General features: G+C 29.9%; 1 long non-coding RNA gene across 1 annotated transcript in view; it reads right to left on the reverse strand.

Moving 5' to 3' along the window:
• Positions 1 to 1,010: 1,010 nt before the first annotated feature.
• The window catches only part of LOC147800860 (uncharacterized), a 21,414-nt gene continuing 10,918 nt past the window's right edge, over positions 1,011 to 11,506 (reverse strand). The window contains exons 2-3 of the long non-coding RNA XR_015431054.1: positions 8,926 to 9,002; positions 1,011 to 1,404 (exon numbers count right to left, since the gene is read on the reverse strand). This is a non-coding gene — a long non-coding RNA (uncharacterized LOC147800860). The remainder of the gene's footprint in view (positions 1,405 to 8,925; positions 9,003 to 11,506) is intronic.

Genomic DNA, 11,506 nt, shown 5'->3' on the forward strand with positions numbered 1-11,506 from the left:
ATTTTTTTCGCTCTATAGTTGATAGTATTTTAATAATCAGATTCTACTGATGTTAAATACCAAATTATGGCAAATAAAAAAAAAATATTTGTTAACGGGAAATTTTCCTTAAAACTTTGATTGTGCCATCTATTGATTCATATAGTAACTACATAGAACGGTTGATACCGAAGACTCAATATTGAAATTCATTCAATTATTTAAATGTTAGTCTAGTAAATAAGTAAAAAAAAGAAAAACATTTACGTTCCTTCACTGGATGTTATGGATTTTTTGTATGTATGTATGTATGTATATATATATATATATATATATATATATATATATATATATATATATATATATATATATATATATATATATATATATATATATATATATATGTAACATAAAAAGCTTCAATTGATCTTTTTATGTTAGTTTCTTTGTTACAAAACTTCATCCTAATTAATTATTCTAAACGAAATACTTTCTCACACTTTTAAAAGCCACATCCTGTTCTTAAATCTATTTTTGGCTCAAGTATGCATTTAATTAAGAGCAGGACATTTTTCCCTTTGGTCTTGTGTGGGAAACGTTCGATCTATTTCATAAACCAATAGCAACTACTAAGATTTCCCTCTTTCCCTAAATTAAGACATTTTACGGATTTTACTTTGCAAGATTTTCCCTAACATATAACCAAGGAGCGCAACTTTTCATGTGCACTTTTACTCATTCTCATGACTGCTCTTGTCTAATAATTAATAAATAAATTTTGTACCCTCCTTCCCGACCTATGACCTGTTTTAATCCTTCCACTCGGCAACGACGTTATATATATATATAGTATATAAAAGTTTTCCTTATTAATATTATTGTAATTAAATATTTTTGTAATTACCTACCCTGATCGATAATATCACGTGATAGCTCATATCAAGCAAATTAAAAGTCTATAATATGAACATATTCTTTATAAAACTATATGGGTAAATTGAAAATAACTTTTTCGACATGTGTAGAACACGTAATAACTTTCCTTACATTTAAAATGTATCTACGAGGATTCGATTTTAAAATTTACGTTTCGAAAGTAAATAAAGACACCAACACCAAATATTATTTTACTTACATCCACCAGTATATGAATAACCTGCAGTAATATTAATTACTATAATGAATATCACAATTCTTTTCTTTAAAACTGCAGAATTAGAACCAAGATATTCGGTACAGGGAATAATCAATTCTCTTGAAATACACCATTTTAACAGATAGTCGATTCTTAAACTGATACGGAAAAGTTTGTTCTTTTTGTAGTCTATTTATAGTCCATTTTGAAATCCTCGAAAATGAGGTTGAAGAGCGTTGTTTAATTCGGCAGACAAGTCTGGGGGCACCCCCGATCCCTTGTTGTAAACACTGTAATAAAAAGTACATTATTATTACCTCTTTATAACACATTTTTTACAATAATAGAATGATAACAAAGGCCTTCGCTTCTTGGTTTCGTGTGGTAGAGCTATTAAATAATAGCAACAATTTAATAATAAACTAAGAAAAATTGTATAAACTTCCAAAAGTCACAAAAATAAAAAATAAATAATATAAAAAAAAGAAAGAAAATCAAATTCTAACATTTAAGCAAAATTAATAAATCTATAAACAGAAATAAATAAACAAATAAAATATTTAAATGAAATAAAATAAAATATTTAAATGAAATAAAATAAAATAAATAAATGAAATAAAATAAATTAGAAAAACATTATAACTAAATTAAAAAATGAATAAAAAAAATTAGACTGATATTTTACTAAAATTAATTGCAATAATACAAAACTTAATACAATACAAATCAAAAAATTTACTTCAGGGTCTTGGCATTATACGCTTCGTAAAAGTATATTGAATTAAAATAAGTTTTACGTAAGATAATGGTTTTGGGTTCTAATTTAAAAAATTAATAACTTGTAATTCGTCACAACTTTCTAAAAAGTCAAAATAGTGTAATTTACTTATTAATTTTTTATTGTTTTTATTTAACAGCTGGCAAGTTAAACAATTCCGTCAACAATTGATATCTGAAAAGTCGAATGAAACAATGAAATAAATCTTCCCTTGATTCAAAGTTAAATAATTAAAAGGTCAATTATTTCGAACAACTTAACATCTTCGCCCTATTCGAAAATTTTGAAAATATATTTTTTATTCTTCGATCAAAAATCTAATTTAGATATGTTTTAAGATATACTTAAGAACATATTATGATAGAGTTTATATTATACTCCCATTAATTTTTTTAAATATTTCTTACTTAAAATTACGCAAGTTATATGATTATATGCAATTCTCATCACTGCTTTCCCGCCGTCTTAATAAAGTAAAGAAATAAATTTGATTTCCAATAATTTTAATAAGTTAAATTGTTTCTAGCAGTAAATTAATTCCTCCAAAATTATTTCAATTCTGGGGTTAAAAAATTAATTAAACATAAATGATAACACGATGAACATTAAGAAAACACGATGAACATTAATGAATGAACTCTTTACTGCGAAATAAGAACAATTTCTATTTAAAATTTATGGAGAAGAAAAACGTATATTGAAACTATTTTTTGAACATGATAATTACAGCTATAAAATAATTTAAAATTCATAAATGTATTCTATACTTTATTTGAGTATTAAGAAAAACCTGAAGTTAGAAAAAGAAAGAATTTTTGATATGACAATTCTAAAATTAGCAAAGTTTTGGAATTTTTTTTACAATTTTCCATTTTTAGTACTTGCTGTTAAACAAAATAAGACCTACCGACCATTTTCCTGCTATAACAATACTTTGTGAGGTGTGCTAAAGTTTAAAAATAATATTACAAGATTTTCTAAAAAAAAATTCATCATTTTTTTTAAAAAAAGGCAACTTTCTTAAAGATAGCGGGCGAGAATAAGTTTGAACGTCAAAATAAAATTTTAACACATTAATTTTTTCTCCATTTAAAAAGAAAAGTAACATGTTGTATTTTTTTTCGCATTTCGCATATATGCATTTATTTTTCATTATTCTAATAGGAAACAATAAAAAAGATAATAAATAATTTATAATCATTTCTTCGACTAAATAGTAATGCTTACTAAATAGTCAGCTGTTTCGCATCAAGTAATTCCAAAGCAGCAGAATGTATTTAATTCCTTAATAAGGTTTAATTTTCAACTAACTGGAGATAATTCTAAGCTTTCCTTTAATAAAAACTAAAAAATAAAAAATTAGTGGCTTTCCTCTCCATGTAACGCAAATGCAGGTTAGTTCAACCAAAAAGCCCTCCATTCGCAACCAAACATTTTTTGTTTCAAATCACTCCTGTTCTCCTCATTCACATCTGGCGAGTCTTGAAAATGGGTGCCTATACGAGGGTTGCTCAGGGTGGCCACTCGGTGGATTTCAAATTTCCCTGATTTTTCCAGGTTTTCCAGATAAAAATCTTAAAACTTCCAGGTTTTTGTTTCTTTTTTCTTATAAAGTATAGGATGTGTACAAGAAAAGTGTCTATATTATAAAATATTTTATTCAAAATGTTACTTTTTTAACATATCATACTTGAAAAAAATAATTTATTTTGAAAATTTTCAAGATTTTTTATTTATTTTTTAATGTTTTGGTACAAAATTTTGAATCAAAAATCATATATTGACCAACAAAGGAGCCTTTTTTTTAAATTAAAATATGTTATAAGAGGTTAAAATGAAATAGAAAAAATTGCCATTAATGCAACAATTGTAACAATTTGTCGACAAACATTGCTGTTAGCGATTGTAAAAAAATGTGTGATTCGTTGGTTTGCTCAGAAAAAATAATTCACAGATTTCTTTGAATGGGAATACAAAAGCTTTCAGAAAAAGAGTACAATATAAAATCTATTATCATAAAATTAAACCAACTAATTTTTGGAGAATTTTATAAAGTTAAAAATACAAAAACATTTTGTCAAAATCGAGAAAAAAAATAACCACCAAAGCATCGGAACAAACTTGAGCCATAAATGGATTTAGCCCAAGGACAGAATTTAAAAACAGAAGCTAATAACCTAATCCCTTTTTCCACCAGAATCTTTCCTAAATTTTCCTAAATTCCCATAGCGGTCAAAGGTTTCCACATTTGTTTAGCAACCGTGGGAGAATTTTATATGGCATTCTAGTTAAACAGAACTATAATGGAGCAAATTTTGATGCAAGCAAAGTATTGCTAAGTTGATGATATTTCAACTGTTTGGCGATACATTTCCGTTAAAAAAAGTGGGTATAATGGATGAAATAATTTAAATTAAGAAAATTAGCAAATAATTTAAATTAGTGAAATTAAAAAAATTATCAAAGAAAAATTTCCAGCTTTTCTTTAAAATTCCCTGATTTTTCCAGGTTTTTATCCAAATTTCCCTGATATTTCCAGGTTTTTTCCAGTATAAAAAAATTCCCTGATAATTCCAGGTTTTCAAGGTTTTCCAGGTGGGTGGCCACCCTGGTTGCTATTTATATTTCTGGCCTTGGCAACAGTAAGTGTTGCTAGGCGACCGCAGACGATTTTAATCGAAAGTTTGATATTTTTAAACATAAATTCAGCAGACGATTTACCATTATAGCTTCATTTGTGTTGTTGACAGTAAATTGAAAAGTTCTTCTCTTTCAAAAAATGGAATTGAATCGTGAACATTTTCGCGCCAATATTTTTCATAACTTTCGACGTGGATTGTCAAGACAAGAGTGCTTCGATGAACTTAATTCTTTATTCAGCAATAAAGCTCCATCCTACAGCACTGTAAGAAATTGGTATAACGAATTTAATCGTGGTCGATGTTCGATCCAGGAGGAATCCCGTGCAGGTCGTCCAAAATCCGTTGTTGTGCTAGAAAAGATCGATGCTGTGCGTGAACTGATAAAGCAAGATCGTCATGTGACATACCGTGAGATAGAGGCGTCTTTGGACATCAGTATGACTAGCATCAATAAAATATTGCATGAACATTTGAGCGTAAAAAAAATTTGTTCGCGTTGGATCCCGCATAATCTGACAAACGCTCAAAAAAGGCTCGCATCGATTGGTGCAAGGAAATGTTGGAAAAATACGTTCATGGTACATCAAAGGCTGTGTATAACATCTACACAGGTGACGAATCATGGATCTGTGCATATGAGCCGGAAACAAAACAGCAATCAACTGTATGGGTCTTCCAAGACGAGGCAAAACCAACAAAAGTTGTTCGAGGAAGAAGCACATCGAAACAAATGATTGCCTGTTTCTTCGGCATTAACGGTCATGTGGCAACAGTGGCGTTAGAGCAACGCAGTACATTCAATTCTGAGTGGTACACGACCATTTGTTTGCCACAAGTCATCGGAGAAATTCGAAAAAAGCAGAAGAACAGGCAAATCATTCTTCATCATGATAATGCGAGCACTCACACATCGACTCAAACAAAGGCATTTCTGACGGATCGAAAGATCGAACTGATGGGTCATCCGCCGTACAGCCCTGATTTGGCACCCAATGACTTCTTCTTATTCCCACACATCAAAAATAAATTACATGGACAACGATTTTCGACCCCCGAAGAAGCGGTTGATGTATTCAAAACGCATGTTTTGGAGTTACCTCAATCGGACTGGAAAAAGTGCTTTGAAAATTGGTTCAAACGCATGCAAAAGTGTATTGATCATCATGGAGAATATTTTGAAGAACAATAAAACCAATTTCTATCCTACATTTTTGTTTTTTCATTATTAGGCCAGAAATATAAATATCAACCCTCGTATTTGAGAACGTTAAACATTTGCTTTAAGCACTGGCAATCTCAGAACTTGCTTAACGTAAATGACTAGTGACGTGAATTTTCGAGGTCCCAAAACATTTCGACTTTTATTGACATCTTCATATTTCTTGAAGTTAAATGTCATTTTTCATTTGTCCACTTTAGAGTCTTGGTATTATTCATTTAGTAACAAAGTATATTGAATTAAAATGAATTTACACGTAAGTTTTACGTAAGATAATGGTTTTGGCTCTTAATTTGAAAAAAATAATAACTTATAATTCGTCGAGTCCCTGTGCCGTCGAGCGAATCGAGATAATTTTTCATGGTTTTCCTCTCCATGTAACGTGAAAGCAGCTTAGATCCACCAAAAAGCCCTCCACTAAAGCGAAATTTAGCCCGATACTTCATCCAGGAGTTCCCTTGTCTTCTGGATTGGTTTCACGTGAGAAATATATTGTAAAGTTAATACATTTTATCTGAAAAGCGTGTTTTAGTTAGAATAGTTAGAATAAAAAGTAATAATAATAATAAAAAACAATAATTGTTTTAACTTTTCAAATTAGAAGCTCAGTGCTGTAGGGAAGTGTAAGAGTCCAAAAGCGAGAGTATAAACATCTCGAAATTTGCATACATTGACCACAGTGCTGACGAATCCCATTGCCGTCGGGCTAAACAATGGGGGGGGGAGTTTTCATGGTTTTCCTCTCCATGTAACACAAATGCAGGTTAGCTCCATCAAAAAGTCCTCCACGAAGGCATGTTTCTCCCAATACTCGATCCAGGCGTTCCCCTGTCTTCTGGATTTGGTTCAAAATTTCAAACGGAGTTGAACATTAGTAGTCGTAAACCCAAATATTGGGTTGGCTGTTGAGCGACGGTTATAAAATATAATAATAAAAAAACGAATGTTTGATTTAAAGAAAAACTTAAATTTAATTACTAAAACAATTGATTAGGATATTATTGAAAATATAATCTACTTGATTGCGTAGAGAATAAGATTTTGAAAAATGCGAAAAATATAATTTGATAGTTTGCAGAATATCTAACTACGAAAACACGCAATTATGAGACTAAGTTTCATAAATATAGGGGTACACACCTTGCGGCACAAGCGCCCTCAGCAGCAACCGTAAGTAATTTTAAAAAAATGAAATAAAACTCAATTTTTTTTATTTTGAAAAATAAAAAAAGTCTGAGATTGCTCGCTTAAGTTTTTGACACACCCAATCTCAACCAATGTAGGTTTTCGATTGTTTTTTCGATGGTTAACACTACGGATTTACGCATAGTCTTGAAAATATCATATTTTTAACACGACATTATTAGAATACACGAACGAATTTTGAATTCTAGTTATCACTTACGTCATTCGCCATATGTGCCGAATTTATCATAAATTCAATGCTATCCATTTTCACGTAGTTTCTGAAATTACGATTTTTTTAAAGATATTTTACGTCTTGAAAGTTTGGAATGGGGCATTTACATAAATTCGTTTTTGACGAGCTTTATTTGCGCAAACTTTATCGCAAATTTAAATGACTATTGCTACGCATTTCCACGAGATATTTAAAATTTTGATATCTTTAGAGCAGGGGTTTCCTAGTCCAGGGGTACATGTGGCCGGGGGGCGCAATCAAAATCACCAGTCAAACATCGGGCCACAACTTAATCAAAATTTTATACAGGACTCTTTTATGGTTGAAGGTACAGTGAATATTACAGTCAGATTTTTATCAAAGTTTTTTTAACATTAAAAAGCAAAATAACAAGCATTACAAATACTTGTTACGTATACTAGCATTACGAATACTTGTAACGTATCATTTTGAATCTTATCTTAATCAGAAACTTAGTGACAAGATTTTTTTTCTTTTAAATTTTATTCTGTGATAAATTAAAAAATTTTCGACTTATTAGGAATTATGGCAACAACAAAAAATTCTCGATCATATGAAATTAATTTTTTTTCCTTTTCCGCTCATGCGATATTCAATTCAGGGAAGTTAAATAAAATTTGATATTCATTCCCTCTTTTATGCGTTTTAAAATTTACAAATGTAAGTAATTTCATTCAAAATAAATGGTTTCAAAAAGCTAAATGGGAGAATTTCTTCGAGAAAATTTCTGGTACGCACATGCTAAATTACCTTCACAAAATACAAAAAAAAACGAAATAAAAAAGAGCAACATACACGATTATTTTTGTGTTTAAATAAATATTTTCTTGGATGCAAAACCTGAGAAATAATTTTTTTTGCACCGTTGGTACGTTAAATTTCACAGAAACGAAGAAATTAGGTTTTTTTTTAAACGGAAGAAAAGTATTTTAAACCCATATAGATTTTTTACAAAAATTGTCCGCTGAGAACGACAACTAATAGTTCGCGGGCCACAAAAAATGGCTTAGCGGGCCGCCAGTTGGAAACCACTGTTTTAGAGCGATATTATTACAAATCGTTCATTTAGATAATCAATTATGACGTGGTTTATTTGTGCCGATTTTGTCGCAAATCAAGTTATTTATAGTCACATGATTTAAAAATCATATATCGCTATTCGTACTTACGCGTTTTAAGAATCATACGTTTTGATTCTTCTCGCAATTTAAAAATCACACATCGTGATTCGCTAAAAATCACGTTCCCTATTGACATTAACGAAATTCAAAAATCATACATCACGATTCGCATTCACACGATTTAAATACCACATTGCGATTCATATTCACGCATTTTAAAAATCAGACCTTGTGAGTCTTCTCGCAATTTAAAATATCAATTTCGATTCGTATTCACGCGATTTAAAAATCACGACATCGTCATTCTTATTTAAGGGATTTAAAACTCAGGAAAGGAAGAGCACCATTTGGGACAAATTGCCAAAACTGATAAAGTTATCTGCCCAAGTTTAATACAGCAGAGAACAATAGCTTCTGTAAAAAGACTGTTTTCCAGAATGAATTGGGCATGTTCAAAATTGGGGAGCAGTCTTTAAACAAAATCATTAAATTTTCACTTAATTGCCCAAAAAAGCTATCAGACAATTACATAGGAAATATAAAAACAAAAAACATTTTATTCACTTTAAAGAGATTTTAAAATGGTTAAAGCATTAAATGAAATTCTTACCAGAACCATTTAAGAAAAATGATGTAACACGCAAAACCTACAATTCCCCTTCATAGATATAAAGACTGCAGTTAATCCTGTAAAATGCAAAGAAAAAAAAAAAAAAGATGAAATACTCAAAATTTCAAATAACACATGAAAATAAAAATTTACTCAGGACACTGATATACAACATATTGAATATGTCACAAGTGACTAACTGTAAAAAAATAATAGCTGAAAATAGCTGACTAAATTGTATCCTCTGATAATAAAAGTAGAACACAGGTTGGAAAAAAAAACTTTAAAGAAGTAGAGACTGAATGTTTGATAAAGGCAGACATTAACACATTATTTTTTTCTATTGAGGATCATAAATGAAAACAAATTGGGGATCGTAATTATTATTTAACCAGGGGGGGGGGACGAAAACACTATCGAAATCTGACATATCACAGCACAGGAAGGTGTATATAATAAATAACAAGGCAAGTTTGATTGAATGTGGAAACAAATATAAGTTGAAAGATTGTTGAAAACATGTTAAAGTTTCGACGTCCAATTAAATCTGTTTTGATGATTACTACATTCCTCTTATTCATTATTTTTTCTCTTGAATATTAATTTAGGACTCCTCATGTGTATACTTTTTATTTTCATTTCTTTAAAAGGATTTAAAAAAATACATATTAAGAGCAGACTTTTCGGAACACTCTGCATAAGACAGGATTCTTTATAAACCTCAAATGCTTTTTTTTTGCTTCTTTTGCCATTTATCTTGTTATTATATTTTAATCCTTAGCAATTTCGACGTCATTTTTCGAGTTTGAAATTTTGCATTTGAGTAATCACTGATTTTTTGTGCACCGACTTCGAAGTCTAAAAAAAAAAGCTTAGAAATTAAATTCTTTTTTCATCGTTACAGTGACCCTCCAGGCAGAATTTTTGTCTGCGACAAACCTCAACATCTTTCTACAAGATATTTTTAATAGTAACAAATACATACATTACCTATTTAAACTAACAGACGAGCTTCGTGTTTACAACAACGCCTGTACGCACAGAGAAAAACTGAATGTCAACCGTAATTGTATTTCTAATCATTATTTTTAAATGATTTAATATTTAATTGAAAATGTGATATTTTTTTTCATGTACACATAAAAATATTTCATATTTTAATATTATGGGCAATATTTTCACATTTTGAAAGAGTAAAAAAAAACGCATGAGCTTATTTCGAGTGAAATGGACCAATGAATGTCGACATATCACAGATTTTACGAGAAAATTTTTTTCTTTTAGAACAGTTCTTTATAAAAACAGCTGAAGAAAATTATTTCAATGTTTTGAGACCAAAACTATGTTTAGAGATCTACTTTGAAATATGACTCAATGGGAGATTTCGCAAATTTAAATTAGGTTCCGAACGTTCTCGTACGAAAGGTTTTAAGTGCGAAAGCGCCAGTTTCGGTGAAATGCGCATGCAGAAAAATATTATACAATATAAAATTATATTTATATTTTATTATATAAAATTTTAAGGAAAACGAATGTTTAAGATAATTTATAAAATTCTTCAATCACCTAACTACTCAGTTAATGAAAAGAAACTCGTATAAATTACTTGATTTTTGAGATCAAAATGTGTTTTTAAATCCTAAATGTGATGCAATTAGCATTTACATTTTCTAAAGTAAGTTCTCTTTTAGTTAATAACATGAGTCCGAAAAGAATTATTTACGGTTTAAGGTAAAACATTAAAAATAGCTTATATGATGATATTGACTATTTGTTTATTTAATGACAATTTGGTTTAATGAATAATAACATAATCGGATAAAAATTTTCAACCTTTCACTAATTATCTAAACTAAATTTAATAGAATTAGTGAATATAATTAACTTAATGTGATCATAGATAAAATGAATTATAGAAATCATAGAAAAAATCATAGAAATCATAGAAGAAAAAAAAAAAGCAAAACAAAGAAAAAGGTTAGAAAAAAATAAGCATTATTACCTCGACAGCAAGTAAGCTTCCAGTGTCCGGAAGGCGGACAGGTCCTAGATTAAGAAATTCATTGCAACTACACTCTGCAGATGAATTTCTAAATCGTTACTACGGCCCCGGCAATACAAGCACATAGATCAAGTAATTCTTTTACCGCTAGCGATACAGAATTACTCAATCATATTCCGGACTTCATGGAAGACATACCCTATCATCAACCAGTTCATCACTCGAACTGGTTGGGGCATAATAACTAGAAAAATCATAGAAAAAAAAGCGAAACAAAGAAAAATGTTAGAAAAAAATAAGCATTATTACCTCGACAGCAAGTAAGCTTCCAGTGTCCGGAAGGCGGACAGGTCCTAGATTAAGAAATTCATTGCAACTACACTCTACAGATGAATTTCTAAATCGTTACTACGGCCCCGGCAATACAAGCACATAGATCAAGTAATTCTTTTACCGCTAGCGATACAGAATTACTCAATCATATTCCGGACTTCATGGAAGACATACCCTATCATCAACCAGTTCATCACTCGAACTGGTTGGGGCATAATAACTAGAAAAATCATAGAAAAAAAAAGC

This window comes from Parasteatoda tepidariorum, unplaced genomic scaffold (assembly GCF_982258835.1).
Source record: "Parasteatoda tepidariorum strain Cologne lab strain unplaced genomic scaffold, Ptep-v5.0 scaffold_12, whole genome shotgun sequence".
Classification (NCBI taxonomy): domain Eukaryota; kingdom Metazoa; phylum Arthropoda; class Arachnida; order Araneae; family Theridiidae; genus Parasteatoda; species Parasteatoda tepidariorum.